The 17,303-nt window shown below is 39.9% G+C and overlaps 1 protein-coding gene across 3 annotated transcripts in view; it reads right to left on the bottom strand.

The window, feature by feature from the left end:
* znf609a (zinc finger protein 609a) overlaps positions 1–17,303 on the bottom strand; it is a 133,234-nt gene that overhangs the window by 57,751 nt on the left and 58,180 nt on the right. The gene's annotated exons all lie outside the window — the stretch shown is intronic.

Here is a 17,303-nt window from a genome sequence, read left to right as displayed (position 1 = left end):
GAAACTTCTGGACCACCCCCAGGTTTCTCTCCCAACCAAGTCCTGCCCACACGACCTCAGGTTATTCCATATAAGCAGAGCTGATTACAATAATAACCCACATTCAAGGTCAGTCACTGGGTCACTAGCAGTGGGGGGTGGAAGAAGGGCAGGGTGGGTCACGAGAGAGCCGATGTAGATAAGAAGCCCTGAGGGACTGAGGAGAAGAAACAGCTCTTGGAATTTGGCAATGTGGACTGAACAGGGAACTGATGTTAGCTTTAGACCGTTCCAGAGGAGATTAACTTGTCTAAATGTTGGATAACATCCCAGCACATGCCAACAATCACAAACAGATTTTGGATTTAATCTCATTTGTAATCCTATTCGTCAATGACCAATGATCTGTGATGAACATTTTAATTATAAATGAGCCAGTGTGAATGGCCAGAGCAATATTTTGTATCTCAGGAGGTTAGACATTACGGACATATTTCCCCAAACCTCATCGAATGCCTACATGGGTAGTAGCAATTAATAGTAATTTTATTACGATTTTCGATTTCGTGATAAAATGATCAATTATTCGATTTTGGCTTCCAACAATTATGAAAATAAGATAATAGAGGTAAAACGATTATTATGCACTGTCTGCCGAGTCGGAGCCGAATGCGGATAAGCAAATGGGCTTCACATACACGCCTAAATGCAAACAATTGCAAACAAAAAACAAAATGCATTTTTGGAGAGTATTCGCGTAACCTGTGGGTTATGTCTGAAAATGTGTAACAGTATATTGGATCCATGCATTAGATCACTGATCCTGACTGAATATCTTAAGTAGCTTTAATAAGGATTCATCTATATTTAATGTGTACTGTAAGACTATGCAATGTTATTTTATATTTGATTATAAAAGCTTTTTTTGTGTGTTACTAACCAATCTGAATACCACTCTAAAACTTTACACACGGTTTATTTAAGTTGTGTTTTCATTCTCTTGTAGTTATTTGTCCATTTTGTTTGGAATTTTTTTTACATTTTTGTGTATCAATTATTGTAAAATTTCACTGTATTTAAAAATGAATCATATTGTGAAATAAGACTTTAATCATATCACCCACAAATAATTGGTTTAAATAATCAAGATTTCAATATCGACCAAAAATAATTATGATTTTTGCTATAATCGTTCAGCCATTATGCATTCTAACTGAAATGTAACATCATAAGTAACTGATCTGGAACACTACATAGGCAGAAATTCAATGATGCATAATGCTCATGTAAACTGCATAAGAAACCTGACTAACAACTGGTTCCAATAGCGTTTGATGTTAGCATTTTGGATGAGCTAACTGGGGAATACTTGATAAAAGGCGGTACAAATAACATCTAACATGGTTTTATGGGTCCCAGTACAAAAAAAAACCACTTCTCAAGACCCATTTCTGCTGAACAGCATGCTGGTCTGCTTTTGTTTTGACTGCGCACATGCCTCTTTTTGTCAGCAACGATAAACGGGCACTAAATAACATTCATTCCAGCTGTTGCCGGATATCTGCTAATCAGGAGAACTGAGACGGCACAAGGTTAAGAGCAGCGACCTGCATCCAAAGCCTAAGGCATCTGACTGAACAAACAACCCTGAACTCAACAGCTTGAATGTTAGCACACATTGAGTTTATCCACGAAGAGGACAGGGGATGATAGCAGATTACGGTTAAGCTAACTGTGCTATGTTGTGAAATGCAGGCAAAACAATGGTGGAATCAGGAAATCCATGCACGACGCTATAAAAGGAAACATTAGAAATTAGTCAAACTGCAAACAACATTAAAATAAGAAACAGAGATTTAGGGGTCATACAGATAAGCTATCAGTAAAAAAGCAAGCTGCTAATGATTTTTTAAAAAAAAATTAAAAGGAGTAACGCTGAAAATGCATGCTTTGACTATTTTGAGGTTTAGAGTCAAGAATGAAAATGATTCATGGTTACAAACTTAATTACCAGTACTTGGAGTAAAATTTGGCTGGAAGGCAAAGGGGAAAAAAAGTGTCCGAACAAGAGAGGCCAAAGTGGGAGGACATGTCATGCAAGGCAGAGCTGACCCTTAGACCGTGATACTATTTCCGCCCCACCACAGATCTCAGCTGCCAGACCTTACATAACACACAAACTCGCTTCAACCTGTCTTTAACAACCACAAGCTTACCTCTCAAATCGGCTTGAGAACCACAGACTTCAAAAAAACAACCTCTCCGCTCACATTCTCGATTTACTTCACCTTCCACCTTGTCCTCACTCTCTTTTCCTCCTTTCTTCCCACCTACTCAAACAGCTCTCTCTCTCTCTAAAGGAGCCCTGAGTAACTGACACCGCTCTTGAATTTTGAGAGCTGTGGCACAAGGACACCGCTTGTTCGCCCAACAGCAGGAGGAGTGAAGGGGTAGAGAGGGGGGAAAAAGCTCCCTGGGTGCTTTTGACTTGGCAGGGCTTGGAGAAGCTCTTCAGGCAGAGTTTATCTGCTGGGCTCTGGCAGTCCGCCGACACTGCTGGTGTGCATTGGGCTACAGGGGGGTTGAATACTGCATCCTTAGTCAGCGACGGACCTGTCATTTACAGTGAGATATCTGCAGGGATTTAGAGAGAGGGAAGGAGAAAAATGGAGGAGAGAGCACCAACTATTTATAGCCTCTCAAAGGCTTCCTGGTACTGTTCAGCAAAGCCGGAAGGAGGGGCAAACTCCCAGAGAGGGAGTGTGAGGCATAGACGGGTAATGAGAAATAGAAAGAGACTTATCCCTTAGCTTGCACCCACACAGGAAAACATGACTACCCATCATCAGTCAGCGAACAACACCAAATAACATAAGCCAGTTGCAACAAGCTACTTTATTGATAATACACTTACAAATATCACAATGGGTCTTCTTTAACTAAAGCAGTTTATTGTAGGCAACCATGGGTCTTGGATAAGGACTATGGATGGAATGGAACAGAAACATCAACTATTGTCTTAGATTTAAAAAAAAAAATCTTAACCCTCTGGGGACTAAGCCATTTTTGGTCCGTTTTCTCTATTTTTACATTTGGGCTTATAAACCATATGTAATGGAGATGGAACACTATGTGTTTGGTATACATGGATTCAGAAGACCCTAAGCTAACATAAGCATGCGTGTAATGTGTTTATAAAGGAAGTATGAGTGAAAAATGTACAATAAACTAGAGAATTTCCAAAACGGAAATTAGATTTTTTTTCATTTATTTCTGAAAATCACACATCACACAACAATAGTGAACAGTTTTCTAACAAAAAATATATTTGTCAAAGCCTTTGCTTGACAGACATGTGTAATTGTTAAATAAAATGTGTAAAGAACAATGAAAAATGTAACTATTTACAAATAGTCCCAGGCGTTTTTCTTATGAATGCTTAGAATTTTCTAAGCAATGCTTTCTCCTCGTCACTCTCCAGTAATTGTTCCAGAGCTTGTTCCACCGTAAATCGTTTACTGCTTGCCATCATAAAAGTGCTAAAACAATAAATAATGCTATAATTGTATGTATATATATATATATATATATATATACACTCACCGGCCACTTTATTAGGTACCCCATGCTAGTAACGGGTTGGACCCCCTTTTGCCTTCAGAACTGCCTCAATTCTTCGTGGCATAGATTCAACAAGGTGCTGGAAGCATTCCTCAGGGAGTTTGGTCCATATTGACATGATGGCATCACACAGTTGCCGCAGATTTGTCGGCTGCACATCCATGATGCGAATCTCCCGTTCCACCACATCCCAAAGATGCTCTATTGGGTTGAGATCTGGTGACTGTGGAGGCCATTTTAGTACAGTGAACTCATTGTCATGTTCAAGAAACCAATTTGAAATGATTAGAGCTTTGTGACATGGTGGAAGTAGCCATCAGAGGATGGGTACATGGTGGCCATAAAGGGATGGACATGGTCAGAAACAATGCTCAGGTAGGCCGTGGCATTTAAACGATGCCCAATTGGCACTAAGGGGCCTAAAGTGTGCCAGGAAAACATCCCCCACACCATTACACCACCACCACCAGCCTGCACAGTGGTAACAAGGCATGATGGTTCCATGTTCTCATTCTGTTTACGCCAAATTCTGACTCTAACATCTGAATGTCTCAACAGAAATCGAGACTCATCAGACCAGGCAACATTTTTCCAGTCTTCAACTGTTCAATTTTGGTGAGCTCTTGCAAATTGTAGCCTCTTTTTCCTATTTGTAGTGGAGATGAGTGGTACCCGGTGGAGTCTTCTGCTGTTGTAGCCCATCCGCCTCAAGGTTGTGCGTGTTGTGGCTTCACAAATGCTTTGCTGCATACCTCGGTTGTAACGAGTGGTTATTTCAGTCACTGTTGCCCTTCTATCAGCTCGAACCAGTCTGGCCATTCTCCTCTGACCTCTGGCATCAACAAGGCATTTCCGCCCACAGAACTGCCGCTCACTGGATGTTTTTTCTTTTTCGGACCATTCTCTGTAAACCCTAGAGATGGTTGTGCGTGAAAATCCCAGTAGATTAGCAGTTTCTGAAATACTCAGACCAGCCCTTCTGGCACCAACAATCATGCCACGTTCAAAGTCACTCAAATCACCTTTCTTCCCCATACTGATGCTCGGTTTGAACTGCAGGAGATTGTCTTGACCATGTCTACATGCCTAAATGCACTGAGTTGCCACCATGTGATTGGCTGCTTAGAAATTAAGTGTTAACGAGCAGTTGGACAGGTGTACCTAATAAAGTGGCCGGTGAGTGTACATACATATATTATAATTGTTCTATCTCTCTCTCATATTTCTCTGATAATCCGCTCCGTAAGCCTCCGTCCGCTCTCTCTCCTTCTCTCCATTCAACGCTGTTTGTGTCATATCCCTAACTATATAGTACCACCCCTTGCAAGGCCACAGAGTCCTCTGATTTGTTAGATACGTCATGGTAACCTTCCTCTGATTGGGTTAGAAAAATATTTCTCCATCGGCAATTTTTCCATTGTTTGTTGCTTGCGGAATCTGCCAGACAACATCGATTTCATTGGCCTTTTAGATTGTGGTATTGCGCAACAAGGAATTGTGTATATTTACAAGCCGGGTAAGTTATCACTGTTTTCAGCGGAATCTGAGGAAGACGGTAAAAAAGACCGCATCTCTCTATCATTAATAGTTTTTAAGATATTTACACATTTGTAAAAGTATACCATTTTGGGCGGTATCGCCCAATCCGTCCCCAGAGGGTTAATACATCAACCAAATTTCAAACAAAACCCAATGACCCATTCTCAACAAAGCTACTTCAGAAATATAAACACGATTCTACCACAGACTTTAATGCACATCCAAATTTAGAGAGACGACTATAATTACACACATTTACCACTGAAGCCCTGCTCAGAACCTTTCGTGAATCTGACACTGGCTAATGCTTTGCATGCACTCAAATGTTTGCATACAGAGGAGTGAGGTCTAAATACTTTTAGCAGGCAAGGACAAACCCTGAGCAAACTGTGCTCAGAGGAACATAAATAGAGAGAAAGTAAGAGGGAGATTAAGGGCTGCAGGTCCCCTGTAAATTCAGCGACGATCCATACAATCATCATTACGTCAATTCTAGCAGCCCATCAAGTCCAAGAATGTTTTCTACTTTATGAGTGACGGGTAACAAGATGCATGAAGAGGAACCGGGAGTGAGGCCATGGCTGATTAAAGATAAGCATTTGTGTGTGGTTTCACCAATCCATGAGCATCCCTCAACAAAGCTCTTTAGTGGATGCCATCAACAACACCCTTGAGTAGACCGTGCCCGCAATGCTTTTGGGTATCCACAATATGGACTCTAAAATGAGAAATTCTCTTTCACACTCTCGCCTTTCTGAGAGAAGCCTCTGTTTGATGACCTCGTTAGCTCAAGCACTTAATCCGCTAATTCCCAGATAAAACTAAATGAGAGAGGACGGGAGGAGGGAAGGTGGAGGCAGAGAGGGGTGAGAAAGAAAGTGGAGTAGGAGGGGAAAGAGAGAAGTTATGACAACGGCTAACACTGCAGAGATAGCCACCCACTTGAGCCCAGATTAAACAGCCCATGGAATAATGGGAAGGTGTTGCATCCACTGAACACTTTTGTTATCGATTCTAAAAAACAAAACATACGATTAAAAAACTACTGATGGGGTTAACAATAACAAGATGTTTGTTAACTGATCTGACATCCAATGATTGCAAAGGAATTTTAAATGCATGAGGAGATCTCAAACTTTGCCAAACTCAAGTCAAGAGGTTGTAAATTACCCAGCTCAAGTTGGGATATTCTTGGTTTTCCTAAAACTCCTCTCGGGTTGAGCTGATAATTGGATAACCATTCCAGACCCTCTGTTGTTTGACTGTGCTCTGGAATTCTGGTTAAGGTCATAATCACCTGCAAATTCTAGAAGTAACTCTTACAGCTTAGCCGTGAAACACTGCAATCTGCACGCACCAACTCTCTTGGCTCAGAATAAAAACCCAATTTCCTTTTGTGAGGCAGATCCTTAAGAGGGAAAGAGGTTTTATCTGAGAACTCGGCAACTCCACCATTTCATCCAGAGCCAAGGGATCAATTTGCAGGGCAGAGAGACTAGAAAATGAGAGCCCAGAGTGCCCTCTTGCACTCATTGAAGAGGTGAACCACAGATTACAGAGAGAGGGAGAAAGAGAGAGAGAGAGAGAGAGAGTCTGGCTTGCTTCCAGAACAGACTTTGAGGACTTTGATGTGGCCTTTCCGAGGGTAAAAGGTCAGTATTTGTTACACCTCCTGTAGTTATTTCAAACAAAGTCACACACTGTGCAATGAAAAACAGCTCTTCCTTCTGAGGTTGATTATCATTGTTATTGAAGATGTTAGCTAGATGCAAACAGTGACCAACAGCTCCGTTTGTTGACCTGAAAAAGTGTTTTCTGTTTGTCTGATTTGGGATAAAGTTGCAAATATGTATGATAGTGTTATCGTCATACCACAGGGGTTGCATTTGTGAACAAGAAAATAGCTGAACTCTTCAAATAGACTTTGCAAATAATGGCAGGTCTGTCAGCTGGCAAAGGAATAGTCTGGAAAATGGTCTCTCGTTCAGACACATTTTCACTAGTCATACAACTGTTGCTGGTCAACAAGCCTTAACTGTTCCTTGATTTTTGCCGTGTTTGAGCTCATTTACTAGCATGACAAATGACCCCAGGTACCTTTGATTGAATTCCTCCCTTTGAGTCCATACACACAAATTCTTACCTAGAGAGAAAGAGGAAACCATAGCACCCTCAGGCAATTTCTTGCTCATTATCCCTCTTCTAACTGCAATGATGGCAGTGCGTGTCAAATAAGATTCTTCAATATATCTTTAATCCACGTGATTAACAAGGAAGAGCTACTTTTGCCTGTCACTCCAGATGAGGGCTAATAAAATATTCACACAACGAAGCATTTCTCCCACCGCACAATGAACAGAATTTGCGCCGAATCTGGTGTATGTGTCCAAACATCTCCATATTTTTGCCAAGCTGAGATAGGCAGATCTACAGAACTTTGATGAATTGCCTGGATTTATTATGACTGTTCCTCAGGGAAGGGTGCAGTATGAGGACAGTCTCGAATATGAATTACCAGCATGCTGATTCGATCTCAGCGGCAGCCGGAGAGAGACAGCAGGGCCTGAATACCAATACATGTTTCCTGGATCAGGACAAGGACTTGATTACTGGTGCCTGTCAGAAGGAGTGGAAAAGTCCTTAAGTGTACTCTGGAGGGAAGCCTGCAGGCAAGCACTCCAGGAGTGAGAGAGATGCTTTCAATCAATTCTGACTCAAAGAGAGAGGGGAAAGAGAGCAATTTTAAGTAAAAGAGCGTCGGCATCCAAAACAGTTTTGACCTACAGGACCATAAGACAAGTTAATTCAGGCACAAATGATGACAGGTGGCCCATCTTTTAGGGCTCAGCACATTTGCTCTGCCATGAATGGTAGGCAAATATGATTGTGGTTATAACCACAGGGCTCTCTGGGTATCTAATAAGGACAAATCCTCCTTAAACCAACCGGCAGAGCCTGATGAAACGAAAGAATGTCAAATATGATGTGGGAGGCAGCGCTGCTGGTTTTTCAGAACACATGCAGGGGTAAAGATGTGGGAATACTGCTTTCCCTGCCCAAGGTGGAAGCAACTTTGTGGTGATTTGTGAGGTCAAAGCCTCCACTCTTCTGCCAGGCATGAAACCTTGGATAAGTGCCGGAAACTCTTTGCAGAATTCTGGAGAAGACCTGAGGTCATGCATTTGAAACTTTTAAAGGTACATGATCAATTTTCATTATGAGGGCAATAAATTCAGCCAAATAAGGCTGACCCCGTTCCAGAAGATGCACGATGTGTGAGGGCCATATGAAACCTGGATTTACAATCGGTTTAAAAAAAATTAGTCACCAATCACAGATCTTAAAGCAAGGAGTTTAAACTCCAGATTTTGGCAACGATATGGAATTCATTATACAGGTTCTTCTGGTTCAGTTCTGCATTACTGAATTAAGAGCAAAAGCAATCAATGTTTCTTAGTTCACCTCCACTCCTTTTAGAAACTCATCTATGTCTGATGGTAACCATAGATACAAATGTCTTGAAGACATTTGATATAAGGCTCTGATCCATGGCTCCTTTAAGTGTCCATTTGCTAGGGTAACTTTTTGGAGAGAAAAAAAACATTGAGCAGATACCTGAATTTCCATGCCGTTTCAGAACAGGGTCCTCTTCACAATAGCCTGATAGAGAGTCTACAGATGGATGGCCGGGCATGTGACAAGGTACCACTGACGGGGCCCGTCTGGCTCGCTGCTTCCAGGAAGCCAGATTCCAGGGCACTAATCCAGAGAGACTCAGAGGCCCAGAAATGCCATCAGGTCTCTTGGCAGAGAACACATGCCCGCTTTGTGTCCCAGCTTGCCGTTGATGAAGGGCTGCAGGAACGCAAGCCCCTACACAGCTCCCCAAGTGGGAACCAAAGCACCCCTTGTTTAATCCTCAGCAAGAAGCCATAGAGTAGGTGGAGTGGAGAAGTTGAGGATTTGGAATAAAGAGACACTGGCTGGGTTGGGGAAAGCGAGGGGAGGTTAACGGCAATCACATGGGAATCTGAATGGATCGAGGGGTTCAGCGTGAGGCTTTTCATAACGGTTCAGTCCTTCAGCTTTTCTCAAACTGTAACAAATCTTCTTTTCAAAGCGGTGGCTTCTGTCACACTGCAACTGTTAACAATTGATGTGTTTTTCTTCAAGAAACAGACAAAGACAGCCTCTCTGTTTCACAGTTCAGGGTGTAAGCCCAGGAACTACATGGACACACAGGTTTGGAAGATGAACCGTGAACTGAAAACACATTCCACAGTTGAGCAGTCACTGCGTGCAATGGCTCTCAGTTCACAGAGCGCTTGACATTCTCCAACACACAGTACGCAGGAGGCCGGGGGGCCCCTTCATGCTAACACCTCATAAATCCCTTCATTCCTCCCCCCCGACTGCACCTTCAGGGCCTTACGGATACAAGGACAATTAAGTAAGAGAGAGAGGAACAGATAGCATTGAGGAAAAGCAGTGAAAATATATACCCGGGTTTTCAGATTTGTGCAACACAGTCATACTGAAAGATCTTTTTCCACCTTTCACAAATAGATAAGCATGCATCATATCATCATAACAACATAAACTGCATGGCTGCAAAATGCAGAGCAAGTTACAGGCTAACCAAAGGTCTGACAGAAATGAGACACACAGACCACAAAAACAGGTCACTGTTTGAATGAAAAGTTCAAAGACGGGTTAAAAACCGAAAGGGCTGCACGATTATGACAAAAAAAAAAAATAACATAATTGTCGATTATTCCCTTGAAATTGTCATTTTAATTAATTACGCTTATCACAATTTACATTGAATGATGTTTTTAATAGCTTTATACCATTGTTTGAAGCAACTGCATGCCATATTTCTTATAGAAAATTAAAAACAAGCTGAAAACACTTACTTTTCTATAGCATTAAGCCTCAACTGTCAACTATACATTGGTTTTGTTTGTTCTTATAATGAATAATAATAAAAAGTTAAAATATGCATGGTATATTAGGGGCTTTCGCACTGGGTAGTTCTAGGTACTAGCCACCAAGGTGATTCCCCGAGAACTAATGTTCCCCTATGGCCATTTTCCCGGTTGCATTCGCACCACCAGCATGAACTCAGAAGTGACGTAAGCCACGCTTGTTGTTGTGACTTATTTTGACGGCGCTAAGAACGGCTGAGTCTGAGCACACAGCGCTTACATTCTCCATCTTCATTAGTTTCCAATCCGTTTAACAGTAATGTCGAATACGTTATTAGATAGAATTGTTATTCAAAGTATATAAAAAAGTATTAGCGTTTGCCATGTGGTTGACCACCAGTGTTGCTAGCTGAGCAGAAATACATAATCATGTTTCGCTTGGTCCCCTCAAACTTGCATTGGATTTTCCATGTTCGTAGAGTTAGTTCATGGATTAGGTAAATAAAAATGGTGGGTGTTGGTGTTTCGCGTGTGTTCGACCAATCAGCATAGACTTACGTCACTGGTAGTTCCTATTGTGCTGGGTTCTCTGAAGTAGTCGTGATTCGCCTCACAACGACTTAATGTAATCGGGGCTTTGGACGATTACGTAATCCTGGCATCCGTAATCGCGATTAGAAATTCGATTAATTGTGCAGCCATAGTTGAAACAGTACTTTGGTAGTACAAGAGTGATTGTATCACAAACCATGCAACATAATATATTCATATACTGTGGTATTATTGCCAATAAAGAACAATGTGGTACTACTATGGTACATTTTGGTACTTTTTCGGTGGTGAAATGTAACATGGAGAGGCCCAAGGATTTGCATAATATGCATTTGCATCCTTGCACAAAATATGTGTCAGGCCTTTGAGAGAAAAAGAAAATGTAACTAAAAAAAGATTTACCCTGATGTTTTTAGTTATCTCTTCAATGCACATAAAAGACCAGAAACCTTTAGACATTTAAATAAACACTAAATGACATCTAAAAGCAAATCAAGGTTAAAAAACTCAGACAGATGAGGAAAAGGGGAACAAGGGTTATAAACAAAGCTCTGCCGTCTTTCTGAAGAATTCATACAACATTTCTCAAAACTTTTTGTTTGTCTGGCGGTAAAGTTTGGGTCCTGTCAGGAGAGATGAGGTGAGACAAGCACAAACCCTCAGAGAGCCTGAACCGAACTGGCACCTGCCTTTAAACATTTATGCCTGATGCATTTTTAACACACAACATAAAAAAGGCATGACTCTGTTGTTTTCCCTTCACCATCCTCCTCCCAACCTCGCTCACATACATCTGCATTCTAGCAGTCAAAAACACTGGGGTGATGCCACACCTGCGGAAACGCTGGGGAAACGGTCAAGTTTGTCTTACTAAAATTAGAACAAGGGCGTTCATAATGACAGCGATTTAATCCGGTTACTAGTTGGCGTTCCTACTTACGACAGCTCATTTGCATGAGTTTGAACAATCGCCAACTCTAATTGAAAATGAATGACTTGAGGTCGCTTTGTTGCTGCAAATGGCTTTCACAGTCCTTCCAGAAAAACAGAGTTTTTTTGTGATTGTTGCGGGCAAAAATCTTTGAATATGCGGCCCGTTTTATTTAAAAAATGTGATGGAATATGCGGGATATTTATGCAATTTTATGCGATAAAATTGCAGGAACTCGCAAAAACTGCAGAAACTTGCAAAAACTGCGTTTTGATGAAAAATAGAGAAAAAAGTGATTCCCCCAACACCCTGTTCTCACTAGGCTCCTACCTTAATGTAAAGAGTCATTTCTTATGACTTCCTATGATTAGCGAACATATACATTAGGGCTGGGTAAAAAAAATATCGTTTTCTCGATATTAATCGATTCTCATTTTTACGAACCGATATCGATTCTTTAATCTCAAGAATCGATTAGTCATCCTGTTTTCATTTGATGAATGAATGGAGCATTGTAGCGCTCATCCCATCCAATAAATCGCAATAATCTTTGTGCTTTGTTACTATTGATACTAAATAAAGTCTCAAATTTCAAATTACATCCATTCTCTTACGAAATTCAAAAACATAAATACCGTTTTGGCGCTGTGGCGTGAGATCGCTCTGGCTCAGCTCAGCTCAAGAGAAGCACATGATCTCCTCTTCTGCCTTAATAATACCAGTTACAGCGCCAAATAAACATGAATGAGCTTCTGAAAGTGTGTTAAAAGATAGAGTACAACTTATCGAAATCCGTATCATGTCACATGGAATCGCTCAATCAGTGTTTCAACCGTGGAAAGACGTCAGTAAAACAACTTGTAAACAATGTCATGTAACGTCACATTTACCTCAGAAAAACCATATGTGACCATAAACTCGTTAGTCAGCTAGAAAAATTAACTCTAAAGAGGAGCATTTTGCTAAATATATGCACCATATTACATAATCATTATAATTTTTATTGTTCTTCGATATTTAATGCATGTTTGAATAAATCTGGCAAGTTTTTATGACAGCCACCATTTAAATGTTTATATTTCATATAACTTTATTATTATAAAAATAAATAAAAGTGTAATTTAAGTGTTTGTATAGCTACAAATCAGTTAATATTTACCTTCAATATTATAGTAGGCTAATGAAGCCTAGTAGGCTACAACTGACTCCCATAGTTTACAGCATTAGTTAAGAGATTTGTTTTCCTTGAGAAAATTTGCCATGTATTGTACCTGATATCCAAAATAATCAATATTGAATCGAAATCGAATCGAATTGCAAGCTTGTGAATCGAAATCGAATCGAATTGTGAAATTTGTGTCAATCTCCCAGCCCTAATATACATCACAGAAAGTGCTGGAATATTTCAGTTCTCATCTTGTTTTATTTCAGACCTTAATAAACACATCAAACTTACAAAACATTGATAAGTCAAACAAGTTCTGTAGCTTTACAAAAGGAATATGCAACAAGTTCTGTAAAAACGAATAAATAAAATATAAAAAAATAAAGTGTGCTCCTGTTTTACAGCTTTTCGAATGATGTTCACGTCGCGTAATTACGTCGCTTCATAACGTTGCCATGGTAACAGGGGGAAAAGCAAACGCAACATTTTTCAACTTTCTGCTAAGATATATTTGACTTTTTTGCAACGAAAATGCAAGGATTTAAGAAATCATGCAAGCCCCGCATATTTTCCATGGAAATCGGCAATTTATGCGGCGAAAGTGAGGCGTATATGAAAAAATGCGACCCCGTGTAAATATGCGGACTTTGGCTGATTATGCATTAAATCATGCATAGTTTTTCTGGAGGGACTGCTTTCAGTGCAAATGCCCCTTCAGAAGACCTAGAAAAAAACCATATTATTCCTTCCTTTTCAAAGTCTCAGTAGCGGTAGACTTTAGGTCAGCGCGGTAATCTCATTAAAACACATCAGGCCAGACAGACACTGGTGTAGTGGTGGCTCGCCGGGCGGCTGTTAACCTGTCAGCGTACCTGTCGGAGAGAAAGACACGTTTTTCCACAGTCTATCAGCGGACGCATCAGAACCAGAGGAGATATGACACCAGCCGAGCTCATTATCAGTGTGAGGTGTGTGTTGTAAATGAGAACATCTCAGAGCTTTCAGCTGTCAGTTCACCAGAAGCTGTTTTAATGTTTTAAATTAGATGCTTATTAGCAGGCAATTTGCATAGTGTCTGATACCAAACAATTGCCTAACACAGTAGCGATCATCTTAAAGTACATTTTATTTTCTTTAAGAAAGAAAAAAGCTTGTGATCTCAGGCTCTGAGAACAAATTGGCTTATAAAAAGATGACTACCCACAAACCCCTGGTGGTTTTCAGAGCTCTTCCACAGCTGTGGATTTGTTTAAAAATAGCTCAGATTTGAGCAGGGCATTAAGTGTGATATCCTCCTCCTAAAAGGCACCGATTGTTCCCTTGATAAATAATCTGATGTCAGATTCGGTTTCTAGACCAAACACAACGAGGGCAGAACTAAATTCAAGCAAATCTGCACAACAAGGCTTGCTGTTTATGAAGACATTGGATATACGGCATTTATAGAGAGCATGTGATATGGGTTGTGTTACCGCTTATCAGATCTCTGTATTGAGAATAAATCGAGTTAAAGGAACTATAAAACAAAGCTCAAGTAAAATAAAATAAAAATATTAGGTGAAAATTTTAAACTTAAAGGGGTGGTTGATTATGATTTAACTTTAGTTGGTGTGTAATGTTGCTGTTTGAGGATAAACAACATCTGCAAAGTTACGACGCTCAAAGTTCAAAGCAAAGGGAGATATTTGCTTTTAAAGAAATAGTTTAAGGACTACAACAAACGGCTGGTAGGAACTACACGAGCTTCCTCCCGGGTTAGTGACATCACAAACCCTAAAATTTACATAAACCCCGCCCCCAGAACACGATTTATAGATTATCATGACAGAATATGCTAATCAATGACTAGAAGATAGTTAACTTCACATCAGCTTCATAAATTAATCAACTAACCGTTCAGAAACGAGAAATAATCTGATGTCAGATTCGGTTTCTAGACCAAACACAACGAGGGCAGAACTAAATTCAAGCAAATCTGCACAACAAGGCTTGCTGTTTATGAAGACATGGATATACGGCATTTATAGAGAGCATGTGATATGGGTTGTGTTACCGCTTATCAGATCTCTGTATTGAGAATAAATCGAGTTAAAGGAACAATACAATAAAGTGGTAACACTTTACAATAAGTTTCACATTAGTTAACATGAACTAAGAATGAACAATACTTCTACAGCAATCTTAGTTAATATTAATTTCAACATTTACTAATACATTATTAAAATCAAAGGTTGTGTTTGTTAACATTAGTTAATGCACCGTGAACTAACATGAACAAACAATGAACAGCTGTATTTTTATTAGCTAACATTAACAAAGATTAATAAATACTGTAACAAATGTATTGCTCAGTGTTAGATCATCCTAGTTAATACATTAACTAATGCACCTTACTGTAAAGTGTTACCAATAAAGCTTGAGTCAAATATAAAAAATTAGGTGAAAACTTTAAACGTGACGGAAACAGACATACAAGTGAAACTCAAAAAATTTGAATATGGTGCAAAAGTTCATTTATTTCAGTAATTCAACTTAAAAGGTGAAACTAATATATTATATAGACTCATTACATGCAAAATGAGATATTTCAAGCCTTTATTTGTTATAATTGTGATGATTATGGCTTACAGCTTATGAAAACCCCAAATTCAAAATTAGAATATTGTGAAAAGGTTTTCATATCTGTAAGCCACAATCAGCTAAATTATAACAAATAAAAGGCTTGAAATATCTCAATTTGCATGTAATGAGTCTATATAATATATTAGTTTCACCTTTTAAGTGAAATTACTGAACTTTTGCACCATATTCTAATTTTTCGAGTTTCACCTGTATTAAAAATGTTGCAATGTCACCTAACTGAAATAATTTGAAGAAATAATTTTAAAGCTGCAGTCCGTAGCTTTTTCCCTTTTTGTCGCCATCTCTGTTCGAAATCTGTAACTGCAGTGATTCGCGGAATTATCATCTTTCCGTGGGTTGTAAATCGGCATGAAACAGCGCGGATGAACACAGTGCTTTGAGGCGAGTGCTGCTGTCAGTCACCGCGCTGTGTGGATACTGGCATACAGAATCACAGATTCACTTTTTGAAAGTTTGACCAACATACGAATTTTCATAAGAAAATGTCTTCTGAACAAGTAAGTAACATCCATTTTTGTTCTGACCAACTAAGGGGGAAAAAGCATTCGACATGAAAAGCTTCGTTAGATTTAATCAACGCGATTTACAGCAACCGTGCAAATTATAGCCTACTTTGTTCTCAAATTGTTCATGTTAACAACATCAGCATTGCGTGACTAATGTTAAATTTAATGTGTTTTATGGTTACCTGTGTAGTTCAGAATTCATATTCTCCATAATAGCTAAACGAGAAAGGCACAAGGAAACTCCATAACTGTGTGAATTAAGAAAACGTACTGTTACACGATTGAACTATTGAAATGTCTTGTTCAGCAGAAAAAGCGTCTCTTCTTCCGTTTCGAACCCCTTTGGGAGTTCACGCACCTTTCAAAAGCCCCGCCGATGTTTATCCTTGTGTTCGCATGAGACGGTTTCTTTCTCTTTCTCTAGCCACCTTAAATCCGAAGTACGAAGTCTTTTGGGTTTTATAACTGCTGAATCTCCAGTTGACACTGATGATTGTTGTCTGGATCTTTCTGGATCCGCCATAAGTTTAATCATGTAAAGTGCTGCGAGAAAAGCCTATACATCTAAACATCTCGTCACGACAAAGACATGCTCGAATTTCCCGCGGAAACCCACCAGTACCACTGGAATAAAAATCATTATTACAAGCTAACCGTTTTGAATCTAGCTATGGCAAGCAGATAGTTTTGAACACTGGCTGAAGATGTTTTTTTTATATATAATTAATTTGGATTATTTTTTAACTTAAAAAAGTTACGGACAGCAGCTTTAAGTAAAAAGGCTCTCAAATTTTTGAGTAAAAGCAAAAGAGAAGGGGATAAAAAAACAATACACGAAGCCAATGCATCTGGCTTGTCTTTTGGGGGGAGGGGGGGTGTGGTAGTCCAGAGTTATCCAACAGGCTCGCCTGTAAAGCAATGGCCTCCTCGGCTCCGAGCGTGTGGCAGCCTGTGGATCGGGCCTGTAGCGGCTGGATGGCGGAGAGGAAGGAGAGCGAGAGTGAGGTAAACAGATGAATAAAACATTGTGGTTTTGTGCAGTCCTGACCTCGGTTAACACCACGCTGTTTACACACAAGAGCAGTGTGAACCGGTGAGGGGAGTGGCACACATTCACACAAAAGCACAAAGACGTTGAGCATGAAACAGATATGCTCATGTTCTCCTTTCAGCACACAATCAATGGATCGACTCACACAGTTCCTCTGTCTTGACCCATTTATAGACCGTCGTCTGTTCTAATAGGAGCGTGTAAACTGGAGCCCATGAGAAGAGGGTTATCGGGGACACACGATTGTTTAAAGCTTCATTCATCCTACTTAAATAAAAAGCTTCAAGTGAAATTAGGACACGTTCGCCAACCATTTTAATTACAAAAACTTTTTAAAGAGCTGAAGTGCTAAAATAAAGACTGCAACTTTAATGAGTTTAACAGTTGT

This window comes from Rhinichthys klamathensis, unplaced genomic scaffold (assembly GCF_029890125.1).
Source record: "Rhinichthys klamathensis goyatoka isolate OS25496 unplaced genomic scaffold, OSU_Roscu_1.1 h1tg000409l_1, whole genome shotgun sequence".
Lineage (NCBI taxonomy): Eukaryota > Metazoa > Chordata > Actinopteri > Cypriniformes > Leuciscidae > Rhinichthys > Rhinichthys klamathensis.
This window is presented reverse-complemented; position numbering and strand designations above follow the sequence as displayed.